The sequence below is a fragment of the Lissotriton vulgaris genome, chromosome 9, assembly GCF_964263255.1.
Source record: "Lissotriton vulgaris chromosome 9, aLisVul1.2, whole genome shotgun sequence".
NCBI classification, from domain to species: Eukaryota; Metazoa; Chordata; class Amphibia; order Caudata; family Salamandridae; genus Lissotriton; species Lissotriton vulgaris.
Window position 1 is genome coordinate 481,638,836 of NC_141697.1, and position 19,098 is coordinate 481,657,933.

The 19,098-nt window shown below is 44.1% G+C and overlaps 1 pseudogene; it reads left to right on the forward strand.

Moving 5' to 3' along the window:
• The first annotated feature begins 265 nt into the window (after window positions 1-265).
• The window catches only part of LOC147690303 (calponin-3 pseudogene), a 46,359-nt pseudogene continuing 27,526 nt past the window's right edge, over window positions 266-19,098 (forward strand).

Consider the following 19,098-nt stretch of genomic DNA (forward strand, 5'->3'; position numbering starts at 1 on the left):
CACAAGACTACTGTTTTAACACTGGTGCAAAGGAAAGCACAGGTGTGCGCCATATTCCTGTACATACGGCTCATCCCTGCTTTTTTAAATGATGCAGCTTGGCACAGCAAAACTGCTTGCGGCACCGTGCAGCACCATTTCATGGTGGGCCATTGATGCCACTGGCTGCACTTTTGGTAAGAAAGCCATCTTAGCGTGATACTAAGTATTGCGCTACCACGACCATCGATCCAACGTAGCGGTACCTGAGACATGTTCTCCAGAAATGCCCTCCATTACTGATCTCAATGTGAGGACAACCATGCAAAGGTAAGTGATGTAGGATATATTATATTTTTGATATTATACATCTTACATCCACTGGTTATTGTTCACTACTTACCTCTTCTTTGATCACTACTGCAATAACCAGTGGTTCTCCTTCGGATGGAGGAAGCATGCAACAAAAATAAAACCCAATGGTGATGCTGTCACATTTTTAATACATGGTGGAGAACCAAGATATACCGCCCCACGGTTTGAGTACGTGAATGAGGTTTTTTTATTTACTATCCAGACAAATATTGCAGACCCTGGTTACTCAGGTCAAGTGATCCATTCCTGATTGATTTTGAATATTATTGAAGGAAGCTGAATGGATCACAATCCTTTCCTCCTCCCCCCTCGTGATTTAAATATACTGCAAGCAAGGATGACAATAAAGCCAACCAATATTAAGTAATGGGTAGGCTAAGCCCTCTATAAGTTGACAATAGCTTATTTTGCAAACTGACAGCTTGTGCTGTCTGGTAGGAGAAATTATAAAACACGTATCTTATAATATCTACTATATATTCTACAAGTACTAAGCTGCATTACTAAATGACTCACTGTACACATGCCGCCCTCCTAAAATAAGACGAAAACAAGGATGGATCTCTGGTCTTATGCAGATTTTTTGTCAGCCATCCCTTGAACTTTAGAATTAGTTCTTGGTACACTGTGCAAACCACTGTTTGCCAGGGTATCGGAATGGTACATTTGTCAGATATGCCAAAACATGCTTGTTAACCTTGAGATATGATCCTGGCCCTTTAAGGACAGGAGTAGATGGAGCCAGGAAACTAATAAACCATATTTCACATAATGTATAGAGATACAGTTCTGAGGTTATACAATCTTCTGAAATTTTTCATTATAGAATAAAATCCTTATTCGGATGAATACAAAAATAGAATTCCAATCATATTGAAGAATCCAAATAAAAGAACTGCCATTTTGAAGAATCCAAAGAAAAGAGCTACTGCCATATGTTTGTGACACTTAAAGTCATTTGTCACTTCACCAAGGCATAGATGCGCTACTAATAGTTTTATACAAACTTTTACAAAACTAAAATGTATTATAAGCATGAAGAAAAAAATCAAGAAAAGTAAGAAAGCAAGGGAAAAAGAAAAATGAAAAAACATATCAGTTCAACCAATTAGATCACGTTAAAATACTTTTTTTATATTAATCATGCATTCTGATAAATACATGATTGGATTATTGAGTTTCCAAATATTGCACTGATACACAGTTCATAACAATATTGAATGAAATCACTAACATAAACATTCGAAAATAATAGATAGAAATATCTTGTACAAAGAGAAAAAAGGTAACCACACCGGAACATTAAATTGTACCCCTGTATTGGGATGAAATATCTTAATATATGTTTTGTAGTAAATATTTCACATTCATCTCAAGATTCATACTTGAGGTCATTAGGAAAAATAAGTCACCAATATTCCAAGAGAATTTATTTGAAGGATTGAAGTTATAACAAGTTATATTCTCTACTATAACATACCCAAAAGTAAAAATATTCTCATGGATTTCCTACTACTTTGTTTGTGGACACCTTCTGATGTATGATGTAAAAGTCATGACAATTAAATGTCACTAGTGTACAAGGAAAAAACATAAAATGAATGATCAAAATTAATTTATCACTAACTGATCATATACAAACTATCTTTGGACCCTAGAATGAAATTTTTATCTGTAACAAAATATGTGATCCAGAGTTCAAATGAAGTGTTCCACAGGAGTATTAATAATAGAAGTGAATTTATCAGGTTGTTTTGGCTTTTAAAAAAGTGCATTGTAAGAGAGTGTTTCCTTAGCAATAGCTGAAGTTTAAAACGATTCATCTGATTCTAGTCAACAATCTCCACAACAATACCATACTTCACTTGGAAGAAGGGCACGCTTTGTCGGGTACATTCTCTAAAGTGTGTAGGTTCTAGGCTGCCATTTATGAGCCTTTTATACAGAACCTGCCATATCAGATCTGCCACATGCTTTCAGCATCTCAAACATTCTGGGGCATACTTAAAATGGGTTGCATAACTGGAATGTCACTTTTTACAACATTCCGGTGGCGCAATGCCCTGCACTATGCTTATAAAGTGGGGCTAAGCAATTTTGCGTGGCTTAACACTGGTTTCTAAATATAGTACCCTTTCACAATGTTTTCTGCGTGAAAGGGGCATGCAATGGGTGTTGCAGTGGGCGTCCCACTGCATCATCCACTGCTTTCTGACTCTGCCCCAGATTTACAAGGATGGGTACATCTAAGACTGCGCAAAAACAAATGCCATGCAGTAGCAGGCGCTAGATTGGCGAACAAGGAGAAATATTTTTATTTCTCCTAATTTTTGCACTTTCTTGCAGCACACATAGAAAGAGCAAAACACCTTTAATGATTGTTTATGTGTGGGAAAGTGTTCCATCCTGCACATAAACAATCATTAAATAATGACGCATTGGTACTTTCATGTGTGCTTCAAAACGCAGCACACATAGAAATAGCAAATCGCCCTTATAGATTGATTATGTGCAGAAAAGGACACCTTCCTGCACATAAACAATCATTCCCTGCAGATAAATAAGTCACAAAAAGCGACTTATTTATCTGCTTCACCCTAAGCGATCTGATACGGGCGGCCCAGACTTGGGTTGGACCCTCCCAACGCTATCACACCGCGGGAACCGATTTGGGTATTTATTTTAGAACGGTCGATTACCATTCTTCCTATTTAGTGGCCGACATTCTTCTTTTGGCCCACTGTGGAATTACGATGTGTTGAACCCTCACCACATACCAATGATGGGTTTAGGCGTATGAAATTCCCCTCTTTTTGATAGCCCTGATGAAGTTCAGTGTGAACGAAACGCGTTGGCTGAGGAATTTGTTTTAACTGGAATTTAATAAAAGAACTTGGAAATAAGAATTGAAGCTTTCGAACATTCCTTTTTGGTGCACCGTCCTTGTATATATAAACATTTCAAGAGTGTAGAAGATGAAATAAATGGAGTTTAGAAGGGTAAGGGGGAGGGGTAAAGGGGTAGGAGTTAGATAGAATGGAGAAACAAAGGAGGGTCTGCCCAAAATCCAGCTGGGTAGGTGTTGACCTAGTCAGAAGTCCATAGTCCATCTCCTCTTTAGCTATCAGGTAGCTCCACCGGGCATCAGCCAAACAGCTGGGTCTCAATGGGAAAATAATTAAAGAGCAAAAGCATTGGCGGGGAAGAAACAAGACAAATGTCAGAAGTCCGGCTGGGTAGGTGATTGCCATGGCGGTGTGCCGGAGCCAATCTCCCCTATAGCTGTCGGTGCTGCTCCACCGGGAATCGGCCATGTATGCATTTCGGGTTCCACCAGCATAGAGCGAGGAACAGGAGGTGATCCAAAGTCAAGATTCAAGAGGGGTAGAAGGTAGGGTGGAGCGGGAGGAGAGAAGTAAGGTCAGGAGAGACATCGGTCCTGGTGTTACTGGGGAGAGCCTTCCGCAAAGTTCTACAGCTGGCCACTGGGAAAAAGAAGGTGGGAGGAAAGGTGAGGAAGGGACAGACTCCAGGTTCAGAGCTCCTCGTGGTGAAAAGTCTCCCCTAGCAGCCATCTTAAGGCCAGGAAAGGAGTGAAAACCCCTTTGGGATTTTGGGATTTCATTACCCACTTGCCTGCTAAGGATTTCTCTATGCGTCCTAATTTATTTCTGGAGCAGGTTTATTGCCTGCCAAAACAACGGTCAATTGGTGCTTTGTACAATACTTTTCTGCCCTTCGGCCCCAGCACACAATACTTATACAAGCTGGCACATAAGTGGACTTATAATTTAGGTTCACGTGTGACCAAAGGAGATATCCTTCACAGTGTTCATTTGGCTCAAGGAATACTTAATGTGTCTCGACTGAAGGCCCACTTTTATAAGACATTATTTGATACATACTGAACACCTCACAAACTGTTCAAAATGGACCACCGGCCATGTTCTGACTGCTTTGGGGTTTCAATGCCAGGGGCAGATGCAACTCATATCTTTGCGCCTTTCTCGCAAGGGGGGCAGCTCTTTATCTTTTAAAGCTGCAATAGCCTGGAATGCCCTCCCTTTTCAACTACGGAACACTCAAGATCTCAGGCTGTTCAAGAAGCACCTAAAGACTCTGCTGTTTGATTAAGTTGTGCTTCTCTCAGTTTCCCTGTTTCTTGTTGGCTTTTGCGCCGGGACACTACGGAGTAGCCGTGCGCATTATAAAAGCTATTTGTTTCCCTCTGGTGGGCAATGCAAATTTATTTTTAAAACTTGCTGAGTTGCATTGCAGTCCCTTGCCACCTATTTTCGAGGTCTGCTTGGGTCCCAACCAGGGTTCAGTCCTGGCGGCTACCGCTACCCTTGTTTGGTTTTCACCCTCCCAACAAAACAGTCCTGGTCGGGCAGTTGTGGAGCTCTTTTTTGGTGATGCGTCGCTCATGGCAGGATTGAGCCGTATACTATCTCACCAGCTTCTGGTAGAGATAGAACCGAGACACAAGAGGTAAAAAACAAAAGGGGGAAACTTTAAAAGGGGGCAGGGTAGAGACCCTCTGACCCTCTAGGTTTTCTCAGGGGGGCCTAGGAGGACTCCGAAGGACAAAAAAACGATTTATTTTTTTAATTTCGCGGAGTACGCTCAGGGCGCGATTACATGTACGCTTACATGTACGCGTACCCTGAGCGTAACATGGGGAAAAACAGTGAAAAAAAATAAGAGTAAAAAAAGAATTGAGAGTGCTTAGAGGTAGGGTAGCTCTGAAAAGAGCTGTTGTGTTATCTGGGTGATTTAAGTACCTACAAGTAGGTACCGATGCAGAGTCTAAAATTCAAGAGGAAGACTCTGTTCCCCTCATTTGAGAAATGTACACCGTCTCCTCTATAGATACCTTGCATATTGTGACGCAAGTGATTGTGGTATATGGAAGCCATACCATAGTCTCTGAGGAAAGCAGAAACAGATTTATTGACACGTTTCCTTGCTTTCCCAATCTGCGGACAAAATTGGTTGGACCAGTTCCATTTCTGCCTTTGACATATATTGGAATAGACAAAGGCAGTTTGAGGAAAAAGTGACATCAAATGCCCAAAGGTTTCCTTTAAAAGCATTTCCAGACCTGCCCCAGTCAATGTGCCTAGATCATTTTCACCACGGAGCACAATTATGAGGTCAGGGTGTGGGAGATGCAAAAAGAATTTTACCAATGCTATCAATTGGTGACATCTCAATCCTCTCCGGCCAATCCACATAATATTCACATTTGGGGATCAAGGTTGGGAATACCTCTGTTTGCTGCATACCTTTCACTCCAGTAAATATAGCTGTGTCCCACAATCTAGACTTTAGGCATCTTGAAGGAAGATTTTTTTGTACTCAGATGGGCTCTGGAAATGAAATGGCAGTTTGAAAAGTAGGAGTTTAGAAAAAAATGTGGATAACATTCAGTGCACTTGAAGAAAAAGAAATGATTGGTATTTTCTGAAAATTCAACACTGAAAATTAGGGTCCATGCTTCTGTTTTTTGAAAGAAGTAATTCTAATTGTTTAGAAAAAGTCATTGAAGGAAACATTGCACAGAATAAGCTGGTATATTGAGAAGTCAAACACCCTTGCTGAGTTCATTTTCAACATAGTTTAATGAACTTTTCACCTTTGTGCTCAGATAGGTGATGTTTGGAGTGTTACAATGGTAACAGGCAGAAAGAGCAGTAGGGGGATGGGTGAATATTATGTGAGTTTGAACGTGTTGAAATGTAGAACCAATTAAAATGTTAGTTTAGTTTTGAATTTGTGTGGGAAGAAATTTGATTGGTTGTACACAGGCATATGTGTGAAAGGTGAGAGGGAATCAGGGCCATTTTGTGGTTGCAGTGTCTGAGGTGCATTTCAGAGATTCTGCTAAAGAAAATCTGGTGTGTGTGACTGACACTGTTCTAAATCTTCAAAAGCATTTGTAAAGGTTAGTAATGATTACTTTAATAATGATAGAGTGCTGTATGCACTATGGGGAAGATTAACAAGCATATTGGGCTTCTTTATTCTTGCATTGTGACTCATGTTTTTTTGTAATGCTGGTAAAAAATTAATGGTGCATATTGGAAATGTATTTTGGAAATGAGTCTGGTTACTGCACAGTAATGTAGTGCTTATTTATATGGGCTGTGCTCTGTCTTTTAATTGATTTATTGTGGTACATTCATTATTGTTTTTAAACATGTTTAACTAGGATCACACTGTGTGTCTGTGTAAATTAAAGAATTATATTTGCACCTTTTTCAATAATGTCACCTGTGTGTCCTCACATTTTGCATGTCTTTGCTTATAGGGTACTCTTTTTTTATATTGTTTCTCATGCTTTGATTAAATGCTGGTATAGAGATAGTGCTGTAAATTGGAAATGTTTTTTCTATCTGCACAATCCCTCTCTCTCTGCCTGCACCATCTCACTCTCTGCTGTGTCACCCTCTTCTTGCACCATTTCTTCTTCTGCCTGTGCCATCTCACTCTCTGTCTATGCCATCTCACTCTCTATCTGCGCCATCTCTCCCACTGCCTGCATCATGTTACCCTGTGCTGGCACCATGTCTCCCTCTGCCTGCACTGTCTGCCCTCTGCCTGCACCATGTATATTTTAGCTGCACCCTCTTTCCCTGTGCCTGTGGCATCTCCGTCTTTGCCTACGCCATCTTAATGATTCACTTAATAAAGATAGACTGCTATATACAGTATTGTTGAAGATTAACAAGCATATTGAAATTGTTTCTTTTGCATTGTGTCTCATGCCCAGCAGACCCAGCAGCAAGAAAGCCCCGTGGTTCACCGACGAACTCAAGAGCTCCAAGAAGAACTGCCGAGCCCTCGAGAAAGTCTGGAGAAGGGAACCCACACCGGACAACAGGACCTCCCTCAAGCTTGCCACCCGGAAGCACCACCAGCTGATCCGCGCCGCCAAGAAAACAGCATTCAAGGACCGACTGGACAACAACGCACACAACTGCAAAGAGCTCTTCAACATCGTGAAAGAGCTCTCCAACCCCAGCGCAGGAAACAACGACATCACCCCATCACAAGACCTCTGCAACTCCCTCGCTTCATACTTCCACAACAAGATCGCGGACATACACAACAGCTTCAACAACCAACCAACGCACACCTTGACCGAACAACCACCCCCCACCACCACCCTCCACGCCTGGACCCCGATCAGCACCGAAGACACCATCCGCACCATGAACTCCATCCACTCCGGATCACCGACCGACCCCTGCCCTCACCACGTCTTCAACAAGGCCGACGCTGTCATCGCACCCCACCTGCGGGACATCATCAACACCTCCTTCGACACCGCCACCTTCCCTGAGAGCTGGAAACACGCTGAACTCAGCGCTCTCCTCAAGAAACCAACAGCGGACCCCACCGAACTCAAGAACTACAGCCCCATCTCGCTCCTCCCGTTTCCAGCCAAAGTCATCGAGAAGACCGTCAACAAGCAGATGGCCGCCTTCCTCGAGACGAACGGATCCCTCGACCCCTCACAGTCCGGCTTCCGAGCCAATCACAGCACCGAGACTGCCCTCATCGCCGCCACCGATGACATCCGAGCCCTGATGGACAATGGAGAAACAGCGGCCCTCATCCTCCTAGACCTCTCCACGGCATTCGACACTGTCTGCCACCGCACCCTAGTACAGCGCCTCAGCAACGTTGGAATCCAGGACAAGGCGCTGGAATGGATCATCTCCTTCCTCGACGGAAGAACACAGAGAGGCCGCCTACCACCGTACAAGTCAGAGGCCTCCGAAGTCATCTGCGGCGTCCCTCTAGCTTAACGGAGAAGGTTTATTGGAACCTTCTGGACCAACAATCCCTTAACATACGTAAAGTAAACGGTTTTACGCTAAAATGGGTAAATGCAGATCAAAAGGAACTTTTGGCAACCATTTTAACCACATGACTCCTCTCCTGTGCTGGAATTTGTTATATTCCATGGTTCATGACGAGCTCAGCTCGTCATGAGCACACGACCAGTGTACTGCATGACGAACTGAGCTCGTCATGAGCAGCAAAGGGGTTAAGGAAGGCTCTACCAGCAGTAAACACATGCTTACACCAGGATTCTAGCCCTGAGACAATACTTACTAATTATGAAAATATTACCAAAGTAATAAGAGACGAGTTAACCATCACTAGAAAATTGAACAGGTCCAAACCAAAGGGTTGGTTTAACACTGAATGTACGAATGCACTACCCAGTCTGAAGAAGGCACTAACTAAAACCACAAGGGACAGGCAAGAGATCGCTGTCTTTAGAAAGGCCTATCAGTTAGCCCAAAAGAAACGCCAAGCCCAGATTAAAGACTCGTTATGGAAACAACTTCATCAAAGCTGTGCAGTGAAGGATTCCATCACCTTCTGGCAGACAATCAGAGCACAGTTTCTCTGCGGTGATATGGATCTCCCAAAATTAGAAATAGCAGTAGATCCTGATGCCTGGGTGGCCAATTTTTCAACCATCTTTAAACAAGATGAGGATCCAATACTGGACTTATCTGAACCTTGTATACAATCAACTTTCCCCATCCAGATAAGTTTTCTACACAATGAAATTATCAGTGCTCTTAACAAGTCAAAATCCGGAAAAGCTCCAGGACCGGACGAGGCTCCAGTAGACCTATTTAAATCTGAGCCGGATCTATGGTCCCCGTCCTGACAAGAGTACTTGAAGCGACCACCCAAGTAGGATTAGTTGAATCCAGGTCAACATCGATTTTGGTTCCCATCTTCAAAAAAGGTGACCGTAACACCCCCGGTTGCTACCGGGCTATCTCGCTTTTGGACACACTAGGCAAAATAGCAGGGCGCATCCTTCTAGAACGACTCCAATGTCGGGCAGAGGAAAACACCATCGTCTCAGACCTGCAATACGGCTTCAGAGAAGGGCTCGGGACAGTTGACCAAGTGCTAAATCTCACCCTCCTATTGGGAATATATGTGTAAGCAAAAGGTGGGCCCCTGTATATGGTCTATGTAGACCTTAGCGCAGCATTTGACTGTGTAAGCCATTCAAAGCTTTGGGCTATAATTTTGGACATGGGAGTTGAACCCGCATTAGTCAACTATTTAAGAGAACTTTACTCTAATGCTTCAGCAAGGGTTAGATTTGGGCTGGATGGAGATCTCACCAAATCATTCAAGGTACAGAGGGGGGTCAGGCAAGGGTGCGTCCTGGCCCCCTTCTTATTCACTCTGTATACCAACCGCCTTGAGCAAGAAATGGTTCAAGATTGCAAAGACTTGCCCGCCATTCAGTGTCGTCCAATCCCGGCACTATTGTACACCGACGACGCTGTCATCCTAGCAAGAACCCCTGTCCAACTTCAGCGTTTAGTGGACAGATATTGCGAGTAAATGTCGTCTTTGAACTTAAAAGTAAATATAAAGAAAACATTTACGATGACTGCGGGGTTAAGGAAAAAGAGTAATAAAAAAAGGACATTTATATCAATAACACTGCCTTGGACACGACGACTTCCTACCCTTACCTAGGAATCTTAGTTGATAATAAACTAACATGGACAAAAGCTATCGACTCAAGGAAACTATCCTTCCTTAGGGCTACAGCAGCGTTAACCGCATTCGCTCAAAAACTTGGGAAAAGACCAGCCGAAGAAATCTTAAAAATATTCCAGGCCAAGTGTATCAGCGTTGCCAGTTACGGCGCGGGCGTATGGGGATATTCAAATACAGACACCCTTCAGAAAGGGGAGAATTCTTTCTTTAGTTATCTCCTCTCAGTCCCCAGAAGCACCACGACATGCGAGTCCCATCTGGAACTAGGTATGGACTACATCTCAGACATCTTAAAAATCCAACCTATAATGATGTGGAGGCGCATCTGGGCGAACGACCAATGACAACTAACAAGAGCCCTTATTGAGGACTGTATGTCATTAGACAAACCACACAAAATAAGATGGCTGGAATACGTAAAAGTGTTCTTTAATGATCTGGGTACCCAAACTTACTTCACTGACCCTACTTCGATCTCTAAAATTTCTAAAAAAAATCTCAAAAGGACATGTTTATCACACATGAGAGATCTTAGACTGGCTCAAGAAGTCAGTAAAAAGTCAGTTCAACATCTAATCTCTATTCATAGCTCCCATTCATTAGAGCCATATTTAAAATACGACCTTAATCCCTTTGAAACATTTTTACTGACTAGATTCAGATTGGACAATTTCTATCGGCTCATCTCGTTCCCAAAACAAAATGACTGGTCTACTCACCTTTTACCTTGCCCCTGTGACTCTGTGTCCCACCCGCACCTTCTGGATTTATTTAATTTATTTAATTTATTTAATGGTTTTTGTAGAGCGCGTAGTAACTCCGAAGAGCATCCCAGCGCTGATCTGCTTCTCCAGGGGTTTTAGCCAGCTAGTGAGATTATATTTGCGGGAAAAGTAGGGTCTTTAAGGTTTTCCTGAACTGGAGATAGTTCGGTTCTGTCCTGAGTTTCCGGGTAAGTGGTTCCATCGTTTAGCCGTGTGAACCGAAAAGCGACGGCCACCGGTCTTGGCTTTTCTCACTCTAGGGACTGCAATGAGATTTTCTGTATTGGACCGGAGATTTCTCTCTGCTTTGTATGGGATTAAAAGTTCTTTCAGCAGAGGGGGACCGTTGTTGTTGAGGGTTTTATGGGCCAGGCAGAGGCCTTTGAAAACGACCCTTTCTCTGACTGGGAGCCAGTGGAGAGAGTTGAGAGCCGGCCTGGCGGAGGATCTTCCAGGTGTGCCCGTGAGTAGGCGGGCTGCGGCGTTTTGGACTTTTTGCAGTGAGTTCATGGTGGCTTCAGGGGCACCCAGGTATAAAGCATTACAGTAGTCTAATCTTGCCAGGATTAGACCCTGAATAAGGAGCCTCCTTGCGGTATCTGGGAGTAGGGGAAAGATCTTCCTGCAGGCTCTAAGTAGCCCGAAGCATGTCCCTGCAGTTCTTTTTGCTTGGGTTTTAAAACTCATGTCCTTCTCAATCCACACACCAAGGCTCTTGACCTCATCCTTGGGTGCGGGGGGGTCCCCTAGGCACTTGGGCCAAAGGTGAGATGGTAGAGAGGGCCCATCGTGGCCCATCAGGAGGATCTCAGTCTTGGACCCGTTCAATTTTAATGAGGAGAGGTTCATCCATTGATGGACTTCGGAAAGACAGCTGTGGAGGTCGGATGGGGCGTGATGAGGGTGAGAGAGGGTGACGACCAACTGAGTGTCATCGGCGTAGTTGATGACTGACACGCCGTACGAGCTAACCCTCTTCTCCAGTGGGGCCATGTACACGTTGAAAAGTGTAGGGCTCAAAGATGAGCCCTGTGGCACTCCACACCGGAGGGGGATGGTGGGTGAGCAGCTGTCGTTTTCCCGCACCTGGAAGGAGCGTCCAGTCAAGAAGGATTCTAACCATTTCAAGGCCATACCCTTTAATCCGATCTCTCCCAGTCGGTGGATTAAGGTGGGATGGTCTACAGTGTCGAAGGCCGCACTGAGATCTAGGAGGATCACTGCCACTGATCCTCCCATGTCCAGAATGCTTCTGGCCTTCTCCACTGCTGTCAGGAGGGCGATGTCCGTGCCCTGACCTGGACGACATCCTGTCTGGGAGGCCGCTAAGAGGTTGTTGCTTTCTAGGTAAAGCGATAATTGCTTATTTACCAGCTTCTCCGCGATCTTGCTGTTTCCAGGGAGAAGGGATATGGGCCTGTAGTTGGCGAAATCCTGTGGGTCTAAAGAGGGTTTTTTCAGTAGACCCTTGACTGCCGCCGCTTTCCAGCTGGGGGGGACAATACCCTCTGATAGAGAGGAATTGATCAGAGCCGTGAGGGGGGGGATGATGGTACTTGACACTTTTTTTAAGAAACGGAGGGGGGCAGGATCAAGGGGGGAACCACTTTTGATTGCGGCCAACGTAGCTCCTACTTCTTCCGTTGTAACAGGACCAAAAGTGTCCAGGGAGGGTTGGGGGGCTGGCGGTGGAGGAAGATTGGTGGTGGTGATGGTAGGATCCGGCTCTGTGCGGTCCTGTTCGGGAGGGGGTATGGTTAGAAGAATGGATAATTCCAATAGTAAAAATGATGGGTCTTCGAGCATGCCGCCCAGCTTTTTTAGCATTACAAATGCTGGAAAATGAACTATAGGCCAAATCGATTGTTTCCTTTTTAAAATTCTGTATCAACCACCGCCCCAACCTTAATATTGAATGATTATCACGTATTAATGAATGTGATGAATATGTAAACAATTTTAACAGGTTTTTAATGCATTTTATTGGAAAAATGCTTTTACTGTTCTTTTATGGTCTTCTCTGAAAACCGAATAAAAATGATTTTGATTTGATTTGATTTACTATAAAGTAATTTCCAAAAAAAGGACTTTCCATTAACTATTTGGCCTCGTGGAAAAGTACGTGAATCAAAAATAAGTATTTGGGGTAAATGTTGTTAATATATGTTTTTATATTAATTTACTTTGAGAGTATAATAATGACATACTAACATTTTATTAGTTTGTGATTGTTGAAATGTACATAAGAAAATGTTGTTTGGAAGAAAACATTTAAGATATGTTTTTTTCAAAGTTTTACATTATTTATTGAAACGTTGTATGGGTTTTTTAAACATAATCTTTTTGATTGTGTTTTTTTTGCCCGCTGTCATATGATGAGTAGTATTGAACTCACTGTTTTTAGTGAAATTCAATATATTCTGAGAACAGCAAAATAAATCATATAACATATTGTACAAGTTATTTTGTATTATGCATTGAGAAATATATATTATAGTCCCCTTGCCTCACGCTTACTCACCTTTATCCATCCTCTATCACCACTCTTTACTCACCCTCACTGCCCTTCTCTCAACCTCCTCTACCCCGTTCCCTTACTCCGCTTCCCTCACTACCCCTCATTCCCCATTCCTTCACTCCCCTTCCCCTCTCTTCCCTCCCCAACTTTCCGGCTCTCAGTCCTCTGCTTCACTCCCCTTCCCCTCTCTTAACTTCCTTTGCTCCCTTACTCATTCTCCTTCTCTCACTCACCGTACTCCATTTCACTTACTCCTTCTCTCACTCCCTCTGTTCTCTCACATCCTTACTCCCCTTCCCTCACTCCCTCTTTCTTACCCTCACTCTCTCTATCCCCTCACTTTGTCACTCCCCCTTCCCTCATGCTCACTCCCTTAAACTCACCAACACTCCCTCACTTACCTTTCTTTGCCCCCTCACTAAGTCCCCTTCTCTCACTCCTTTCTTCACTCCCTCTATCTCCTCACTCCCTCACTCCCCTTGTCTTACTGTCACTCGCCTTTATCCACCCTCTATCACCCTTCTTTCCTCAACCTCACTGCCCTTCTCTCACCCTCCCTCACCCCGTTCCCTTACTCCACTTCCCTCACTTATCCTCATTCTCCATCCTTAACTCCCCTTCCCCTCACTCTCCTCCCCCACTCACCTTTTCCCAGTCTCTCTGCTTCACTCCCCTTCCCCTTCTTTCCTTCCTTTGTTCCCTCAGTAATTCCCCTTCCCTCACTCACCTTACTCCACTTTACTCACTCCTTCTCTCACTCCCTCTGTCCTGTCACTTCCTCACTCCTCTTCCCTCAATCTCTCTCTGTTACCCTCACTCCCTCTGTCCCCTCACTCTCTCACTCCCCTTCACTCACCCTCACTCACCTTCCATCCCTCACTGTCGGGAACGAGCCCTCACTCATTACCCCTTCCCTCTCACTCACTCCCCTTCCCTTACTCCCCTTTCCTCATTTAGTTTTGCTAACTCACATTCCTTTAGTCCCTTACTCACCTTCACTTAATTTCTCTCTCCCTCTTTCCCTCTGTGTCACTCAATCTAACCGCCTCATTATCCTCTCAGTCATTTGCTCTCTCTCTATTTTTCTTTCCCTCTCTCTGTCCTTCACTGTTCCTTTGTTTCCCTTTCTGTTTCCTTCATTCCTACTTTATCTCTTAGTACCCTTTTATGACTTTTAATCTCCTGCCTTGTATCTTGTATTTTGAAATATATATTATAAATATTATAACTTCTTTTTTTTTCTCTTTCACAGATATTAAATTTAGTAAAAATATGTAATTAAGTTTACATTACTTATAAGGTAAGTTTGACAAACAAAATTTAGTTTCTCAGCACTCTTTTCCTCAACCTCACTGCTCTTCTCTCACCCTCCCTCACCCCGTTCCCTTACTCCGCTTTCCTCACTTATTCTCATTCCCCATGTTCACTCCCCTTCCCCTCTCTCACCTCTTCCAAACTCAACTTCTTTCAGTCCCCTTGCTTCACTTCCCTTCCCCTCTCTTCCCTTCCTTCACTTTGTCACTCATTCTCCTTTCCTTTCTCACCGTACTCCACTTTACTCACTCCTTCTCTCACTCCCTCTGTCCTCTCACTTCCTCACTCCTCTTCCCTCACTCCCTCTCTGTTACCCTCACTCCCTCCGTCCCCTCACCCTCTCACTTCCCTTCACTCACCCTCACTCACCATCCATCCCTCACTGTCATCAACTCACCCTCACTCACTCCCCCTTCCTTCTCCCTCGCTCCCCTTGCCTTACTCTCACTCCCATTAATTTATCCTCCCTCACCCTCCTTCCCTCAATATCACATCCTCTTTTTTCACCTTTACTCATTCCCTTCCCTCACTCCCTGTCACTCTCCTTCATTCACTCCACTTCGACTCACTCCCGTTCACAACTCACCTTCCCTCACTCCCCTTCTGTAATTTGTTCTCCTAGTCACTTTCTCCCCTTCATTCAGTCATTTTATCCATTCATTTATGCAGTACACATTCATTGAAAAAAGAATGACACAATATATAAGGAATATAGCTCTTTTTTGAGAATTGGAGGTAGTTCTAAAAATAACTTTTTTTTTCTTCTTTTTTTGTTTTTACATTTTTGGGGATTTTTTTCAGGACAAAACAAGGGAATACAAAACTGCTCAACAGGAGCAAAAAAAGGGGGAAAATTAGGGCTGGGTGGAGCAGCGGTCTTCCTCCTTCTTTCGAACAATTAGTTCAATGCTCTGCTCCCCGTAGCAAAGCAGTTGATCACATTGTTTGCAGTATATTTTTAAATCTGCAAACACCGGCTGTACGTTGGGATTAAAGTTGCTGTTGTTCCTCTCACAGACGAAGTAGATGCTCCGGGGGAGGTGGAGGCGCCATCTCTTGGGGGATTGCGTGCCAGGTCCCTGGTGCTCTCCCTAGCAAAGTTGTTAGGATGCCTCCTTTCCACATGCCGGCTCAATGTGGCATTCCCAAAGCTGTATTTTCTTGTTGGATCCCCACGTGACAGAGTTGTGTCACATATCCGGCACGTCACCTTTGCAGCATTGCATTTCTTTTCCCCCTCTGGGAAAGTAAAGAACTTCCAAATGAAATGCTCTTTAACTTTTCTTTGGGGGGTCCTCAGGCAGGAATTCCACATCAGAATCTGTGGAGGGGTCCTGGGAAGCAGACATCTTTGAAAAATGAGTGCTAGTAGTGTGACAAACAGGCAAGAGGTGTTCTCCCAGCAATTGCAGAGAGGTAGTGAGGGAAATGGGTGGGGACTTTCCATAGTTGTGAAAAAAACTGTATGAACCAATCAAAGTGTTGTTTTAAGGTCACATGGCTTGACGCGCGCTTATGCTGCGCGATCCGGGGTGCTTACGGGGGCACTTATGCGGCACGTACGTAGGCGCTTACGGAGGCGCTTCCGGGGGTGCTTACGCAGCGTGTATCAATAACATTTTGCTCGATATTCGGAAATGTGTTTAAAGTTAAAATACGGTTTTTAAAATTCAAAAATACTACTTTTATGAGTATGCCACTGAATGTCTTGCATTATTATTTACTTTAAATACATAAATATTTTTTTTTCGCTCGCGGGAATTGCGCTCACGCTACGTGTACGGGTGCGTTTACGGGTGTGCGCACCCTGAGCACACCAGGGTTTAAATTTAAAAAAAAAACAGGAAAAATACATTAAAAAATTAATATTACAAAAATATAGAATATTGGAATACTTAGACAAAATTATAATAATTAATAGCTCTAAAAATTTGCTATTAAAAAAACTTAATAATTCACTTAAAAAACCGTAGGTTTCAAACTCGTTATAGTTAGGAATTAGCATTTAAAAAACTTTTGAAATTCACTGAAAAAACCATAGGTTTAACACTCGTTATAGTTAGGAATTAGCATTTAAAAAACCTGTGAAATTCATCAGTGATGTCATGAGTGATGTCACTGACCATGTCATGAGTGATGTAATATGTGACGTCATCAGCAGTGCATTGCGGGTGCACGAGTTATAGTTAATCCAACTAACTATAATGTGGGAATTTCAATGGTTTTGTATGGGTAAAATGTTCAGATAACAATAACTGGTGTGAAACCTATGTTTTGTTAGTGAATATATATATATATATATATATATATATTTATATATATATATATACATATATTCAATACAAATTGCCCACGAGCTTCGGGGAGCACTCGACAACGCCTCCACCATCCGGTGCTTGTTGTCCACCCTCCTGCATGAGACCTTTAATTGTTTAGCTGCCTGATGCGTTTCAGGGTAGGTAACCCTTTCTTCAGAAGCTTCTGGGCTTAAAAAGCATGGCGCAACAGCGTTTGTGTGTTTTCTGTGCTCTTTTATTCAGTGCTGCCCCCACGTGACATCAGGGGGCCCTGCTAAGTGCAGTATGCATGTCCCATGCATTTTGGGACATGTAGTTTCTTTTAGTATCACAGCGCCATAATGTACCATTTTCGCCGCATTAGTTGTCTTTAGTAGATTGCAGAATCCTGTAGGCGGGTGGGCCTGTTGATTTGCTGTGCTGTTCGGTCGAGGAAAGGTTCCTTTCACCAGCCTCTCTTTTTAGTTCATCAGAGATGGTGCTCACCCCACGGCAGGACGGCCGTGTAGTTAAATTCAATACAAATTGCCCACGAGCTTCGGGGAGCACTCGACAGTGCCTCCACCATCCGGTGCTTGTTGTCCACCCTCCTGCAAGAGACCTTTAATTGTTTAGCTGCCTGATGCGTTTCAGGGTAGGTAACCCTTTCTTCAGAGGCTTCTGGGCTTAAAAAGCATGGCGCAACAGCGTTTGTGTGTTTTCTGTGCTCTTTTATTCAGTGCTGCCCCCACGTGACATCAGGGGGCCCTGCTAAGTGCAGTATGCATGTCCCATGCATTTTGGGACATGTAGTTTCTTTTAGTATCACAGCGCCATAATGTACCATTTTCGCCACGTTAGTTGTCTTTAGTAGATTGCAGAATCCTGTAGGTGGGTGAGCCTGTTGATTTGCTGTGCTGTTCGGTCGAGGAAAGGTTCCTTTCACCAGCCTCTCTTTTTAGTTCATCAGAGATGGTGCTCACCCCACGGCAGGACGGCCGTGTAGTTAAATTCAATACAAATTGCCCACGAGCTTCGGGGAGCACTCGACAGCGCCTCCACCATCCGGTGCTTGTTGTCCACCCTCCTGCAAGAGACCTTTAATTGTTTAGCTGCCTGACGCGTTTCAGGGTAGGTAACCCTTTCTTCAGAGGCTTCTGGGCTTAAAAGCATGGCGCAACAGCGGTTGTGTGTCTTCTGTGCTCTTTTATTCAGTGCTGCCCCCACGTGACATCAGGGGGCCCTGCTAAGTGCAGTATGCATGTCCCATGCATTTTGGGACACGTAGTTTCTTTTAGTATCACAGCGCCATAATGTACCATTTTCGCCGCGTTAGTTGTCTTTAGTAGATTGCAGAATCCTGTAGGTGGGTGAGCCTGTTGATTTGCTGTGCTGTTCGGTCGAGGAAAGGTTCCTTTCACCAGCCTCTCTTTTTAGTTCATCAGAGATGGTGCTCACCCCACGGCAGGAAGGCTGTATAGTTAAATTCAATACAAATTGCCCACGAGCTTCGGGGAGCACTCGACAGCGCCTCCACCATCCGGTGCTTTTTGTCCACCCTCCTGCAAGAGACCTTTAATTGTTTAGCTGCCTGACGCGTTTCAGGGTAGGTAACCCTTTCTTCAGAGGCTTCTGGGCTTAAAAGCATGGCGCAACAGCGTTTGTGTGTTTTCTGTGCTCTTTTATTCAGTGCTGCCCCCACGTGACGTGAAGTCAATTATCCCCAGTGGGTTGGCGCCGATATTAGAACGACACTCAAGATGCCTTTTCACTGTCCAGCAATGTGTGCCTCTCCGTTCTTGACGCACCTCGTGGTTACAAGATGCAGATCTGTAGTGCACAGCAGGGCGTCTTCGCGACCAGAACGAGCCGCAAAACAATTCCCGAGTGGGTGCTGTTGTGTTGGTGAATGAAAAAGTCCGCAAATAAAGAGGTGAATTGTAACCACGAGGTGCGTCAAGAACGGAGAGGCACACATTGCTGGACAGTTAAAAGGCATCTTGAGTGTCGTTCTAATATCGGCGCCAACCCACTGGGGGTAATTGACTTTTTCATTCACCAACACAACAGCACCCACTCGGGAATAACCTGGGGGAAACTACAAGTTCCAGCAGGCAGTTTTCCCACGCCCATCAGGGCGGGACTAAACAAGTACTTCATCATTCCCCCACAAGCTGCTGTTGTTTTCTTGAATGTGCCAATGAGGAAGGAATGCTAATTCTGAAACGCGTATGGCTGCATTTGGAGCCGTGATGGAATGACATCCTGCTTGCAGTCCGCAAATAAAGAGGTGAATTTAACTCTCCGTCTGTGG